This window comes from Palaemon carinicauda, chromosome 1 (assembly GCF_036898095.1).
Source record: "Palaemon carinicauda isolate YSFRI2023 chromosome 1, ASM3689809v2, whole genome shotgun sequence".
NCBI lineage: Eukaryota > Metazoa > Arthropoda > Malacostraca > Decapoda > Palaemonidae > Palaemon > Palaemon carinicauda.
Window position 1 is genome coordinate 113,165,187 of NC_090725.1, and position 14,987 is coordinate 113,180,173.

Below are 14,987 nucleotides of genomic sequence, written 5' to 3' on the forward strand. Positions count from 1 at the left end.
TGAAAATATCATTTTTAAATATTTAACTTAGCCGGTGGATATATATATATATAGCTGATTCACACCCTTGGTGGAGGGTAAGAGACCAGCATTAAACATTGTAGGGATATAGCTCAAGAGTTTTGATATAAAACAAACTTAAGGATTAGTACCTGATAAGGAAGCTGACTTTGATGATACTCTGCCTCATTAGTCCGCTATCCTTATGAAGCCCAGCGATCCATTCAGGGGGCTGAAAGACCTCTAGGAGCTGTTATATCTGGGGTGAACACCCCTAAGACAGGACCTCAACAATACCATTGATCTGGGCGCTCTCAAGAAACAAGTTTGACCACCCGCCAAATCAAAAGATTGCGGAAGACTGTCTCAGTCTCCACATACAACACAAAAAATAATAGTTTCAAGAGAAGAAAAAAGGTATTGGGATTGAGGGAATGTAGTGGTAGAACCTTCACCCACTACCGCACTCGCTGCTACGAATGGTTCCAACGTGTAGCAGTCCTCATAAAGAGTCTGGACATTCTTTAAATAATGTGAAGCGAACACAGATTTACTCCTCCAAAAGGTTGCGTCCATAATACTTCTAAGGGATCTATTTTGCTTGAAAGCCACTGATGTTGCCACTGCTCTGACTTCATGAGTCTTAAGTTTCAATAATCTAAAGTCAGTCTCACTGCAGTGAGTGTGAGCCTCTTTAATTAAAAATCTGACAAAATATGTTAAGGCGTTTTTCGACATTGGTAAGGAGGGCTTCTTGACCGAACACCATAAAGCCTCTGATTTACCTCGTAAAGTTTTGGTTCTGTCCAGATACAATTTTAGAGCTCTTACAGGGCACAAGACTCTTTCAATTTCATCACCAACTACATCTGACAGGTTAGGAATCTCAAAAGATTTTGGCCATGGATGACATGGTCACTTGTTTTTAGCCAAGAAACCAAGTTGCAAGGAGCATACTGCCTTATTAGAGCAGAAGCCGATATTCTTGCTGAAGGCATGCACTTCACTAACTCTCTTTGCGGTAGCAAGACTCACTAAAAAGAGAGTCTTGAGAGTAAGGTCTTTGAGAGAGGCTGAGTGCAGAGGTTCAAATCTCTCAGACATGAGAAACTTAAGGACAACATCCAAGTTCCAAGCTGGAGTAATAATTTGATGCTTCTTGGAAGTCTCGAAAGACTTGAGAAGGTCTTGAAGATCTCTATTGTTAGACAGATCCATGTTCCTGTGCCTAAACACTGCAGCTAACATGCTCCTGTAGCCTTTAATAGTAAAAGCAGAAAGGTTACAGTTATTTCTAAGATGAAGCAGGAAGTCAGCGATCTGTGCTACAGTAGTATCGGATGAGGAAACAGAGGTGGACTTGCACCAATCACGAAATACCTCCCATTTGGATTGGTAGATCCTGATGGTAGAAGATCTCCTTGCCTTGGCAATAGCTCTAGCTGCCTCCTTCGAAAACCCTCGAGCTCTAGAGAGTCTTTCGATAGTCTGAAGGCAGTTAGACGAAGCACGGGGAGGCTTTGATAGAATCTTTTTATGTGAGGTTGTCGGAAAAGATCCAACCGCAATGGCAAACTTCATGGAATGTCCACCAGCCATTGATGTACCTCGGTGAACCATTCCCTTGAGGGCCAGAGGGGAGCAACCAATGTCAACCTGGTCCCTTCGTGAGAGGCGAACTTCTGTAGAACCTTGTGAAGGATCTTGAAAGGAGGAAATGCATAAATTTCCAGGTGAGACCAGTCCAGTAAGAATGCGTCTATGTGAACTGCCTCTGGATCTGGGACTGGAGAGCAGTAGATTGGAAGTCTATTCGTTAACGAGGTCGCGAACAGGTCTATGGTAGGACGACCCTATATCCTCCATAGTTTTTCGCACACCTCCTGATGAAGCGTCCATTCCGTGGAGATGACTTGTCCTCTTCTGCTGAGGCAGTCTGCTATCACATTCTTTTCTCCCTGAACGAATCTCATAAGAAGGGAGATGTTTCTTTCCTTTGACCAAACTAGGAGATACCTTGTGGTTAAGTAAAGGGACTGTGAGTGGGTCCCGCCTTGCTTTAAGATGTAGGCTAACGCTGTGGTATTGTCCGCATTTACCTGCACCACCTTGTTCCGAATCAGACTTTCGAAACTTTTCAAGGCCAGATGAACCGCCAGTAGCTCCTTGTGGTTTATATGAAGCTTCCCCTGATCTTTGGACCAAAGACCCGAGCATTCTAGTTTGCCTAGAGTTGCTCCCCATCCCAAGTCCGAGGCGTCTGAGTACAACACATGGTCTGGGTTCTTGGGGGCAAGCGAGAGACCCTCCCGACGTCTGAGGTTGACGTCCCACCAATTCAGGCAAGTTTCGACTGAGTTCGTGAGTGGAATGGAAATTGCTTCCAAGCCCTTCTCCTTGTTCCAATGTTGGTTGAGATGAAACTGGAGAGGGCGAAGGTTAAGCCTTCCCAGGGAGACAAACTGTTCCAGTGACGATAGAGTTCCCAAGAGGCTCATCCATAATCTTACAGGACAACTGCTCTTTGTCTGATATTGATGATTTTTTAAGAGAGCTTGCTCTAGCCCTGTGGGCAATGGAAAAGCCCGAAAAACTCGACTCTGTATCTCCATCCCAAAATAGAGAATAGTCTGGGACGAGTCAGTTGTGACTTCTCCTTGATCACTAGAAGACCTAATTCTTTGGCTAGGTCCAACATTTATATGATATCCTTCAGACAGCGGTTTAATGAAGACGCCTGATTAACCAGTCGTCTAAGTAAAGGGAGGCTCTGATCCCTGACGAATGTAGGAAGCTCACTACATTCCGCATGAGCCTTGTAAATATTAGAGGAGCAGAGCTGAGGCCGAAGCACAGAGCTCGAAACTGGTACAATTCTTTCCCGTGCATGAACCTTTGATAACGTTGGAAGGTTGGATGGATAGGGATATGGAAGTAAGCATCCTGGAGATCGAGAGAGACCATCCAGTCACCTTCCCTTACTGCTGCTAGAACAGATTTGGATGTTTCCATCGTGAATTTTGTTTTCAATATGAACACGTTGAGCGCACTCACATCTAGCACTGGTCTCCAACCTCCTGTATTCTTTGGAACCAGGAAGAGACAGTTGTAAAAGCCTGGGGAATGATGGTCCAAGACCTTCACCACCGCCCCCTTTTCTAACAAAAGAGACACCTGAAGTTGTAAGGCCTGTCTCTTTGCTTCCTCTCGATACCTGGGAGAGAGGTCTATTGGATTTCGAACAAGAGGAGGTTTCCTTACAAAAGGAATTTTGTAACCCTCTTTCAATAAGAGGACAGACCATTTGTCCGCTCCCCTTCTCTCCCACGCCTGCCAGAAGTTCGTCAATCTGGCCCCTACTGCTGTCTAAAGCTGTGGGCAGTCAGACTCTGCCACGGCTGGATCTAGCCCCTATTCTCTTACCTCGTCTTCCGTCAGAACGAGAGGTGCCTCTGTTGGAGGCTCTGCCACGAATGGGAGGAACGAACCTGGAAGTAGGTGTATCTAACTTGGGTTTGCTGCCTGAAAAAGATGATGGCAAAACTTTGCGAGCTGTTTTAGCAACTAAATCATGAGTATCCTTCAAGGCAAGAGATGACGCTATATCCTTGATAAGATCTTGGGGAAACAGTGCACGCGATAAAGGAGCAAAAAGGAGCTCCGACTTCTGGCACGGAGTAAATCCCAAAGAAAGGAATGAGCACAATGACTCCCTATTCTTTAGAACCCTGCAGTAAAAATCGCCGCAAGTTTGTTAGAATCGTCCCTTATAGCCTTGTCCATACAGGACATAATCTGTATGACAGCATCATTATTAGAAGGAGACACCTTCTTACTTAAGGCCCCCAACGACTAATCCAAAAAGTTGAATACTTAAAATGCACGAAAGACTCCTTTAAGCAGATGGTCAAGCTCTGAAGAAGCCCACAACACCTTGGAGCATCTCATGGCTAGACGACGAGGAGAGTCTACCAGGCTTGAGAAGTCTCCCTGGGCAGAGGCAGGTACTCCCAAGCCGAGAACTTCTCCCGTGTCATACCAGACGCTCGAACGAGAAGCCAGTTTAGAAGGAGGGAAGGCAAAGAAAGACTTTCCAAGACTTCTTTTGGTCTCCAACCAGTCTCCCAGCAGATGCATGGCCCTCTTAGAAGATCGAGAGAGCACTAACTTCGTATAAGAAGGAGCTGTAGCAGTCACGCCTAAAGTAAATTCTGAAGGAGGCGAACGTGGAGCAGCAGTCACAAAATGAGACGGAAAAACTTCTTTAAAAACATTCATAATTTTCTTAAAATCTAGAGATTGTGGGCAACTCTAGGCTCTTCTTCTTCAGACAGGATCCCCAACGGTACGTTAGTCAAAAGAGGATCATCAGCTTCCTCTTCAGAGTAAACTTCATCCGACAAAACGATATTCTTGTGAGAAGGTGAAGTCAAAGAAGGTCGAGAAGGCAAAGCTTGACAGCCTACATCAACCTGTAGCTGAGTAGCAGTCAAGGCAAGAGGGTCGACGTCACGTCGTGACTGCAGTGACTGACGTTCGAGGTCATGTCGTGATTGCGGTGTCTGAAGTTCGACGTCACGTCGCAACTGGGGTGACTGACAATCAACGTCACGCCGTGACTGCAGCTCGAAGTCACGGTTTGACTGTAAGGACTGACGTTTGACTGTAAGGACTGACGTTCGACGTCACATCGAGATTTACGATCAGCATCTCGCTTGACAGCAAGGTTAACACTAGGGTTCACGCCAGCATGACGTAAAGCCTCACGCTTAGATGACTGATGAACTGAGTCACGCTTAGCGGAACCGTGACGCACTGCAAGTAAGGGTTCCTGTCGAACAGGAGCAGGACCGTAGGCCTGCATTAAGGTGGACAGCTTAGACTGCATGTCCTGCAAAACACTAAAGTTAGGATCTTGAACACAAGGAACAGACCGTGACGTCGGGAACGTTAGTTCATGAACGTCAACACTAATAACAGGAGTAGCAGCACTCAAGTCACGTCTGGAACGACCAGATAAAACAACGGCACCATGACTCTTAGCAGGGGCCTCCGGAGCCACAAAATCTGACGATAAAAAAGAGCGTTTAGCAGGCGAACCTTCCTCTGGTGAAGGTATACGTTCCGGGCTGCTCCAGTGACTGCAGCCAGGACGTTGACTTTGTTCTGAAGGAACCAATTTTCTTTTAAGAGGTCGTGAAACCTGACGCCAGGATTTCTTGCTAACATGAACGTCATCTGAGGACGAGGAGAACTTAGTCTCGCCTCTCTTATAATAAGGACGAACGTGAGGAGCAACGTCTGCAACTCGTGAGGGAACGTCTGTTCGTGGTTTCATACCTATCGCTCCCTTTGGTCTTGTGACATTCCTTTTCCCAGGGGTTGAGGAGCTTGAAAGAGGTCTCGGACTGGGTGAGTGGCAAGTACGAACAGACGAACCCTCCACAACACTGAACACATTTTTAACACTTTTCGCATTACCACTTTCACTTTTTAAAAACTTCACATCGGGCATAAGCTGGTTTCTATCCGTAGCCACCGATTCGACCTTTGCACCAAGAACATGAATAGCCTTCATCATGTCTTTAAGTGAAGGTTCGTTAGTGCTAGTAGGGGGTTCTGAAACTACCACTACAGGGGGAGGAAAAGTTCAGGGACATGGGAAGAGGAAAATTCTTGAGAACGAGAAGAGCTTCTTACCCTATCTCTCTCGAGTTTACGAGTATATTTATCATACTCTAACCACTCAAATTCTGACAAAATGACACATTCATTGCATCGATCCCCAAATTTTACCTCTACAATTAACACAAATAGAGTGGGGATCGATGGAAGCCTTTGGAAGGCGCCTGTTACAATCTTTGGCACATTTTCTATATACAGGAGAAGGGTCAGCCATTTTGGAACGTTCAAAGAGAGATAAAAAAACAAAGCAAGGTTCAGTAACAGTCAAATCAAAAAAGAGTTCAAGAAAAGTCGAAAGAATAATCAACACAGCGAAAGTCATAAACCATAAACAAGTACTTCACCAATTGTAGAAAACTTGAGGTTAGCGCAAGCAAGGAATCAATGTTTACACCAAACTCGGCAGAGAACTGGAGAACTTTGGAATAGTGATGGTATCCTGGCGAGTGGTGGCGCTAGTGTACACCCAGCAACCCAACCCCTCGATCGCCTGAGAGTTTTGAATCGGCTGCCGGACCGTCGGAGACGTTAGCTATATATATATATCCACCGGCTAAGTTAAATATTTAAAAATATATATATACAGTATAAAGTAATATGTAAGTTTACGTGTAACTAAGAATACTTTCATTTCAGTATATATATATATATATATATATATATATATATATATATATATATATATATATATATATATATATATATATAATATATATATATATATATACAGTAATACCTCAGTTTACGAGTAACTCAGAATATGTACATTTCGGTATACAATCAATAAATTTAATTTCGGGATACGCTCATTGTATCGGGCTGTGAGCAAATATTTTTATCAGTATTCTCTTACCTATAAAACACTAACACAAGAGTTTACAAGGTTTCTATTTCATTTCGGTTTCGTATTAGCTCGCGAACCTCCCTTGCTCACAGCCTGTCTCTTTCACTCATTCAGCAGTACTAGTAGAAAAATAATTTCTCATGCACATCTTTGGAATTATTATTTTTTTTACAGTTGTGACTGCATATTCTCTGTCGAGTTTTTATCGTTATTGTTCATCATTAAGGCATTTTGTGTAGCATTGTAAAGTTAACAGTGACAATGACCCCAAACATGATTTTTTAAAATTGTACGGAAAAGAAAAAGCGTGCGACCCACATGCAAAAACTTCACATTCATACAGCAACATCCAAAATTGGTCCATTCACATTTATGAACAATAAAGAGGATATTGAATCATAAGACGGATTAACAGCATCATGATCTTAACAATGAAGGCTAAGTAAGAATTAAGACTCTCCTATAAAAGTTCCATTTTTTCCACTTTACTCCTAACTCAAACCATGATTACTCACGATCCACACCTTTAAATGCAACTATATTTAGAAACTTCTTTCAGTGAAACTTTCACTTTGAAACTAAAACCCCAAAATACAATTCCTAACAGACATTTGACCTTCAAACACTCAGAGATACAAACACAAATCTAACTGAAAATAATAAAGATAAAAAATACTGTAATAAAACAATATCATATCATTTAAAACAGTAAGGAAAACAACATTTGCAATAACCTGATAATCTATTTCCTATGAAACCTGACTATCTGTTGACTTTTGTGGCTGGAAATCCTAGGCATGGGATTCAGGTTAGGGCTACCTTAGACCAAAATTAAACAAAATTCAACTTACAAATCATTAAACTTACAAACAGCTTCTTGGAACCTATAAGTTTGTATACCTACTGTATATAAAATCGGTCCATTTTCCTGCTATTCATGCATCAGGATGAATCATTTTGGACTTCATTTGTCTTTCAATCTATAAACTACCACTTGATTTTTCATGCCAAACTTGCCCTGCCTTTTCACTTTGGCTTCAGTAACAATCAAAGTACAAACCAATTTTGTAAGAGTAATGAGGTTTAATCAGGGTTATAAAAAACCCAGATTATAGCACATTTCTATTACTCAGCAAATTCAATATACGATTTTTTTCTCGGCTTTAATACTCTAGAAATTTACAAATCTAAGAATGAATGTAGCTTTTCTCTACTTACCTGATAAACTGGTGATCTAGGGATTATGAAGTGTAGTCCTCATTCTTCATTTGCAACAACTGAAAAGAGAATTTAAATAAAGTATTAGAGTTCTCTTGCTTAAGGGTACACTCGGGCTCACTATTCTATCTTCTTTCTATTCCTCTTGTTATTTTCAAGTTTTTATAGTTTATACATGAAATATTTATTTTAATGCTGTTATTATTCTTAAACTTTTTGTAGTTTTTCATTATTTCTTTTCCTCACTGGGCTATTTTCCCTGTTGGAGCCCTTGGGCTTATAGCATCCTGCTTTTCCAACTAGGGATGTAGCTTAGCAAGTAATAATAATAATAATAATAATAATAATAATAATAATAATAATAATGGGTGTCTTGTAGGAAATATTCTCCTCTGATATTTTGGATGATTATTATTATTATTATTATTATTATTATTATTATTATTATTATTATTATTATTATTATTATTATTATTATTATTATCATTATTATTATTAGTAGTAGTATTTTGATTATATTATTATTAGCCAAATCTCCTAAAGTTCACAATTAGGCTGGAGTTGATGATTGGAGAAGTATTGAATTGATGATGATGATGATGATTATTATTATTATTATTATCATTATTATTATCATTATTATTATTAGGTAAGTTACACTCCTAGTTGGAAAAACAGGATGCTATAGAGTCAAGGGCTCCGTAGGGGAGAAAACAGCCCAGTGAGGAAAAGAAACACTGAAATAAACTAAAAGAGAAGTAATTATTATTATCATAACTAGCTTATCTACACTCCTAGTTGCAAATGCAGGATGCTATAAGCTCAAGGGTTCCATAAGAGAAAAAAATAGCCCAGTGAGGAAAAGAATAACGAAATAATCTAAAAGAGAAGTAATGAACAATTAAAATCAAACACTTTGAGAACAGTAACAATATTAAAATAGATCTTTCATATAAAGAATATAAAAGACTTGTGTCAGCCTGTTCAACATAAAATCATTCGCTACAAGATTGAACTTTTTTAAGAATTTTCTACCTTGAAAAGCCAATAAATCTTTACTATTATCTCCTTGGCAATTTTCAATTTACCCTAATAGAAGCCATGGATAAATTACGACAATGTTCACCTTTTGTGTATAAAACATAGTGAATGTAGAAAATATAACATTTAGGAATATGATTAAAATTTCAATAATTCTAATAATAATAATTAGTTTAATAATAATTTCAATAATTCTAATAATTTCAATAATTATAATAATTCTAATAATGATAATTTCAATATTAATATTAATTTCAATAATTTTAATACTAATGATAAGTTTAATAAAAATCATAATTTCAATAATATAATAAGAATTTCAATCATCTTAAAAATAAGAATAAGAGTAATAGAAAAAATAATCTTAATACTTTTAATAATAATATTTAGTTTGATATTTATAATCAAAAGACATTATTAAAAGCATAGCTATATCTATTTTATTCTAGACACACTATTAAAAAACTTCTTAACTTTTTAAAATAAGATAAACTATGAAAAGATCCTCGAAAAGTATTCATGAAACTATTAAAGAATACTTTTTACTTTTCAAGATAAAATATGAAAAGAATCTCCAAATGTCCCCATGAAGCTATTAAAAATACATTTTAACTTTTTCAAATTTGACAAACTATGAAAAAAAATCCCCTCAAAAGTCTTCATGAAACTTTTCAAATTAGATAAACTAAGAGAGGATCTCCCAAATGTCCTCATGAACCTCTTTAAAAATACTTTTTATCTTTTTCAAATTAGATAAACTATAAAAAGATCCCCAAAAGTCCTCATAAAACTATCAAAAAACTTTCCAAATTAGATAAACTAAGACAAGATCCCCAAATGTCCTCATGAAACTCTTAAAAAATACTTTTTATCTTTTACATTAGATAAACTAAAAAAAAGATACCCTCAAAAGTCTCCACGACTCCTGTCTGAGATACCCCATCAGTAATCACTTCTTAAACCCAATACTAAATTGCTTCCCTTCGTATATTAGCCTCCAATTACTCGAAGTCAGATTCATTTTATGATGATTCACCGCTCGTGGAACAATATTTTCTTAAGGGTTTCTTATCCTCCATTAGAAGATCATTTCGTGTTTTGTTTACTCGGCGTGAAGCCTGTTGCTATATACTGACCAGCTGATCTATCTTTGATTATCTAGACTAGAGGATCTAATTGAATCCTCTTTGAAGGAGACCGATTCCTTCTAGATGCGTTTTTTATTTCTTTAGAGACCACAGTCGAAGAGCAAAAACTAATTAGATATTAATTTTTTTGTTGGAGTTATGCTTACATCAAACATCTCTTACATATGCTTAATTGTTACAGTTACAAAAAATATTTTGATTGTTCATTACTTTTCTTGTAGTTTATTTGCTTTTTTCTTTACTCACTGGGCTATTTTTCCCTGTTGGAGCCCTTGGGCTTACAGCATATTGCTGTTCAAACTAGGGATGTAGCTTAGCTTGTAATAATAATAATAATAATAATAATAATAATAATAATAATAATAATAATAATAATAATAATATGCAAAACTAATTAGATTCATTATTTATTTGTAGAAATTATGCTTAAATCAAACATCTCTTACATATGCTTAATTGTTACCGTTAGAAAAAATATTTTGATTGTTCATTAATTTTCTTGTAGTTTATTTTCATTTTTCTTTTCCACACTAGGCTATTTTTCCCTGTTGGAGCACTTGAGCTTATAGCATCCTGCTTTTCAAACTAGGGTTGTAGCTTAGCTTGTAATAAAAATAATAATAATAATAATAATAATAATAATAATAATAATAATAATAATAATAATAATAATAATAATAATAATGGTGTCCCTTGTCTGCATTAAGGGAACTTAAGGAACAGCATCAGATTATAACAGCTTGAACATCCTTCAAGTAAGAGGAAGCAAAGACAGAGTTTAAAGGTTTAAAGGTTTAAAATCTGGATACGAATGGCAGAGGCAAGGGACAGTGAGATTGCCCTATCAAACAGGAAAATGCCCCAGAGACTGACCATATTACATATGATCTGCGCCTAAGCCCCCTCTCCATTCAAGCTGAGGCCAAGGAGAGCCAGGCAATGGCTGCTGATGACTCAGCAGATAAACCTATAGGCTTCTCCAAACCCCCAATTCTTAGCTCACAAGGATTGTGAGGTTGCAGCGACCAAAGGAACTAACGAGTTTGAGTGAGACTTGAACCCCAGTCTGGCAATCACCAACCAAGGACGCTACCACCAGGCCACCACAACCCTTCATTGGCCTGCATATACACCTTTCACGGAGGAAGATTTTCAGAAATTAAGAGATGTAGCTATTCCTCTGTCATGCATTCTAACTCCGGTGCAAAGAATACTCTTTTTTTAAGTTATGATGAAGTCTTGGATTCTTGGAAGTCTATACAAAATCTTAAAGGCCCTAACTGGACAGGGAGGCATCTCCTGATCTCTTCTTTCCTCCCTAGAATTTAGAGAAATGGATAAAGATGGAGATTCTTACATTTGAAGTCATTCTTGGCCCTGAAAGATGGTAAAAGAGAAAGAATTTCTATATCTGTATCATGGCTCACATTGGAGGAGACCGCCTACAATTTACTAACTCGCTTAGCTGATGCAAAGACAACTAAAAATACTCTTCGAATCCAGCAGAATCTATGGACTCATATTATGGACCTGGTAGAATTTTTAACAATACGCCTACATCCAAATTCCAGGAGAGAATTCGAGTAGGGTGGATGCACAATACAGAAAGATCAGAAAACCTTCTTAATGACTATATAGTTGGCATGATCTAAATCTGGGTGTTGCATTACTGAAACAAACAAGATTTATATGACTTGATATCAGTAATTAATGAACTTGAAGCATATATGATGTTTAAGTAACTTAATGATTATGTCCAGAGAGGAGTTGGTAGCAGAAATACCACTGGACTTGTTACAAATCTCATTGTGGTTGGTAGAGAGAAAAGGTAAGCCATATCTTGTAAGTAATAATGAAGGAAATTCTAGTCCCCACCTGGCCAGCAGAAGCATGAGGGGATTCTGTAAAGGCTAGATTTCTGTGAACCATCCCTTTGTGGCCAGAATGATGCCACAAGAGTTATCCTTGCCTTTCTCTACGGTTTAAACTTGATTATCGCACTCCAGATCACAGCATCATCATCACATCTTATCACGCCAATGTCGAACCCACAAAAGGGCATTGTTGTTTGCTTCCCTGAGGTCTTGATCTGACCAATGAGGCACCCTGGTAGGATGTGTTCCATAGTCTGTGGTGTTGTCCCACATGGGCATTCAGTGTAGATATCTAATGGTGGAATCACACTAGTCATTTCTTGCTGGAGGTTTTCGCTAACCTCAAGCAAATGATAGTGAACGAACGTGTTGTAGCATCACACTACGGTCTCCCAGTTCGAGGAGCAAATGGGAAAAAGTTTAAATGAAACCGATAAGCTGACATTATCATGGCGCCCAGAAATTTTCTAACTGTTGCAGTAATATGTATTATCGGTATATAACGTGAAACGAATTCTACAACTACCACAGGGTGAACAAAGCAAACTTTTATTATCTCTTGAAGCTTGTTGGACCCAAGATTGCCAAGCAAGAGCACGTCCTATTTGCAGTCGCCATCTTGTGTTTACATCTGACGTCATGCTCGTAATTTGTGCTCGAGGCTTCCCGTCCAGTAGGGAAGCCAATATCTCGAGCAACAAGCTCTCATGCTTTCCAATTAGGGCAGCAACTTCTTGCTGCTGGTGATCTAAAAGCCTAGTGTGATTCCAGCTTAATCCTCATTTGTGGAAGTTATCTTCAGTTTTGCCCACTTTCACCCTTGCTCTGTTTAGGGCTACCCAGTCCTCCTGGTGAGGGTTTTTACCCCAAGACTGCCAAGCAAGAGCTTGTCCTATTTGCAGTCGCCATCTTGTGTGTTTACATCTGACGCCCTGCTCGCAGTTTGTGCTCGAGGCTTCCCGTCCATGAGAGCAACAAGCTCTCATGTTTTCCATTTAGGGCAGCAATGACTTGCTGCTGGCGAAAGAAAAAGGCTAGTGTGATTCCAGCCTAATTCTCATTTGTGTGGTTATCTCCACTTTTGCTAACTTTCACCCTTGCTCTGTTTAGGGTTATGAAGACCTTCCTGGTGAGGGTTGTTCCACTAGGCAGGCCTTCGCTTTGGGCTCCGCAGCGCATCATTGGACAGCCCTTCAATCATTGGTCACTTTCCCACCATTCCATAGTAAAATGACCAAATGCATGAAGAGCAAAAGGTTTTACCTCCACCAACAAAGTTGGAAGGAGGTTATGTTTTAACCCTTGTTTGCGTATTTGTATATATTAATTGTTGAGTAATGAAACTTGCAGGGTTTTAACTATTATGTAAAAAGTTGGAAATGAATAAATTTTAAAGGTCAAGGTCAAACAAGATGACCAATTTACGTAATCAACCAGAAGCGTGGACATCGTTGTCACAGAGACTTCAAACTTGGTTCACATTTGAGTGTATGAAAATCCAATCCAATTAATACATGTTAAGGTCAAAGATCAAGGTCGAGAAAAGGTCAAAGATCAAGGTCACGGTAAAAAAAAATGTCCAATTCACGTACTAAGCCGGAAGTTTGGACATCGTTGTCACAGAGACTTCAAACTTGGCTCACATTTGAGAGAAAATCCAAGCCAATTAATACATGTTAAGGTCAAAGATCAAGGTCGAGCAAAAGGTCGAGAAATAAGCTGCCGCGGCGGAGGTCTGCTCTCTACTGAGTGTCCCTCTAGTTTATCTGCCAAGGGTTTTTCCACTTCTTCCACAACTTTTGACAAATACGTAGAGAGAGAGAGAGAGAGAGAGAGAGAGAGAGAGAGAGAGAGAGAGAGAGAGAGAGAGAGAGAGAGAGAGAGAGAGAGATATAGATAAATACGTAGAGGGAATAAAAAAGAAGGAAACCATATTGTTGAATAACCAAGTAAGAGAGAGAGAGAGAGAGAGAGAGAGATAGAGAGAGAGAGAGAGAGAGATAAATACGTAGAGGGAATAGAAAAAGAAGGAAAACTTAATATTGTTGAGTGACCAAGTGTGTGAGAGAGAGAGAGAGAGAGAGAGAGAGAGAGAGAGAGAGAGAGAGAGAGAGAGAGAGAGTATATGTAGAGGGAATAGAAAAAGAAGGAAACCTTAATATTGTTGAGTGACCAAGTAAGAGAGAGAGAGAGAGAGAGAGAGAGAGAGAGAGAGAGAGAGAGAGAGAGAGAGAGGATAGGAAATCTTAATATTGTTGAGAGAGAGAGAGAGAGAGAGAGAGAGAGAGAGAGAGAGAGAGAGAGAGAGAGAGAGAGAGAGAGAGAGAATAGAAAAAGAAGGAAACCTTAATACTGTTGAGTGACCAAGTAAGAGAGAGAGAGAGAGAGAGAGAGAGAGAGAGAGAGAGAGAGAGAGAGAGAGAGAGAGAGAGATAAATACGTAGAGGGAATAGAAAAAGAAGGAAACCTTAATATCGTTGCATAACCAAGTAAGAGAGAGAGAGAGAGAGAGAGAGAGAGAGAGAGAGAGAGAGAGAGAGAGAGAGAGAAGGAAACCTTAATATTGTTGCATAACCAAGTAAGAGAGAGAGAGAGAGAGAGAGAGAGAGAGAGAGAGAGAAGGAAACCTTAATATTGTTGCATAACCAAGTAAGAGAGAGAGAGAGAGAGAGAGAGAGAGAGAGAGAGAGAGAGAGAGAGAGAGAGAGAACAAGGTATAGGCAATAATGCAAAAATGTAAGTCAATTAATTAGACAGTTCCGGTTTGATGTCGACGATAAGATATTGATCGATTTATTACATAGTCACAATTGTAAGGTATGTCTTCCTATTAATTAATCCTAATTAAAATTATTATGTTTTATTAAGTTAAAATTACATTTTTTATCTTTTTCTTCATTTATTTGGATTAAAAAATTAAGATACAAAATAATAATCAATAATTGCAAAAAAACATTCGCTTTATTTCACAATTTATCATTAAACTTTATGATCTCATTTCCCTTATTTTCATCTTTTTCTTCATTCATTTGGCTTGAAATAGTATAAAAATAATTAAATAATTGCCTAAAACGTTTGCTTTATTTCACAATTTATGATAAATCTCTAAGATCTGCCACTCTATCTAACTCCCGTGTGGTCTAGTGGCTAGGATACGCGGCTCTCACCCGCGAGGCC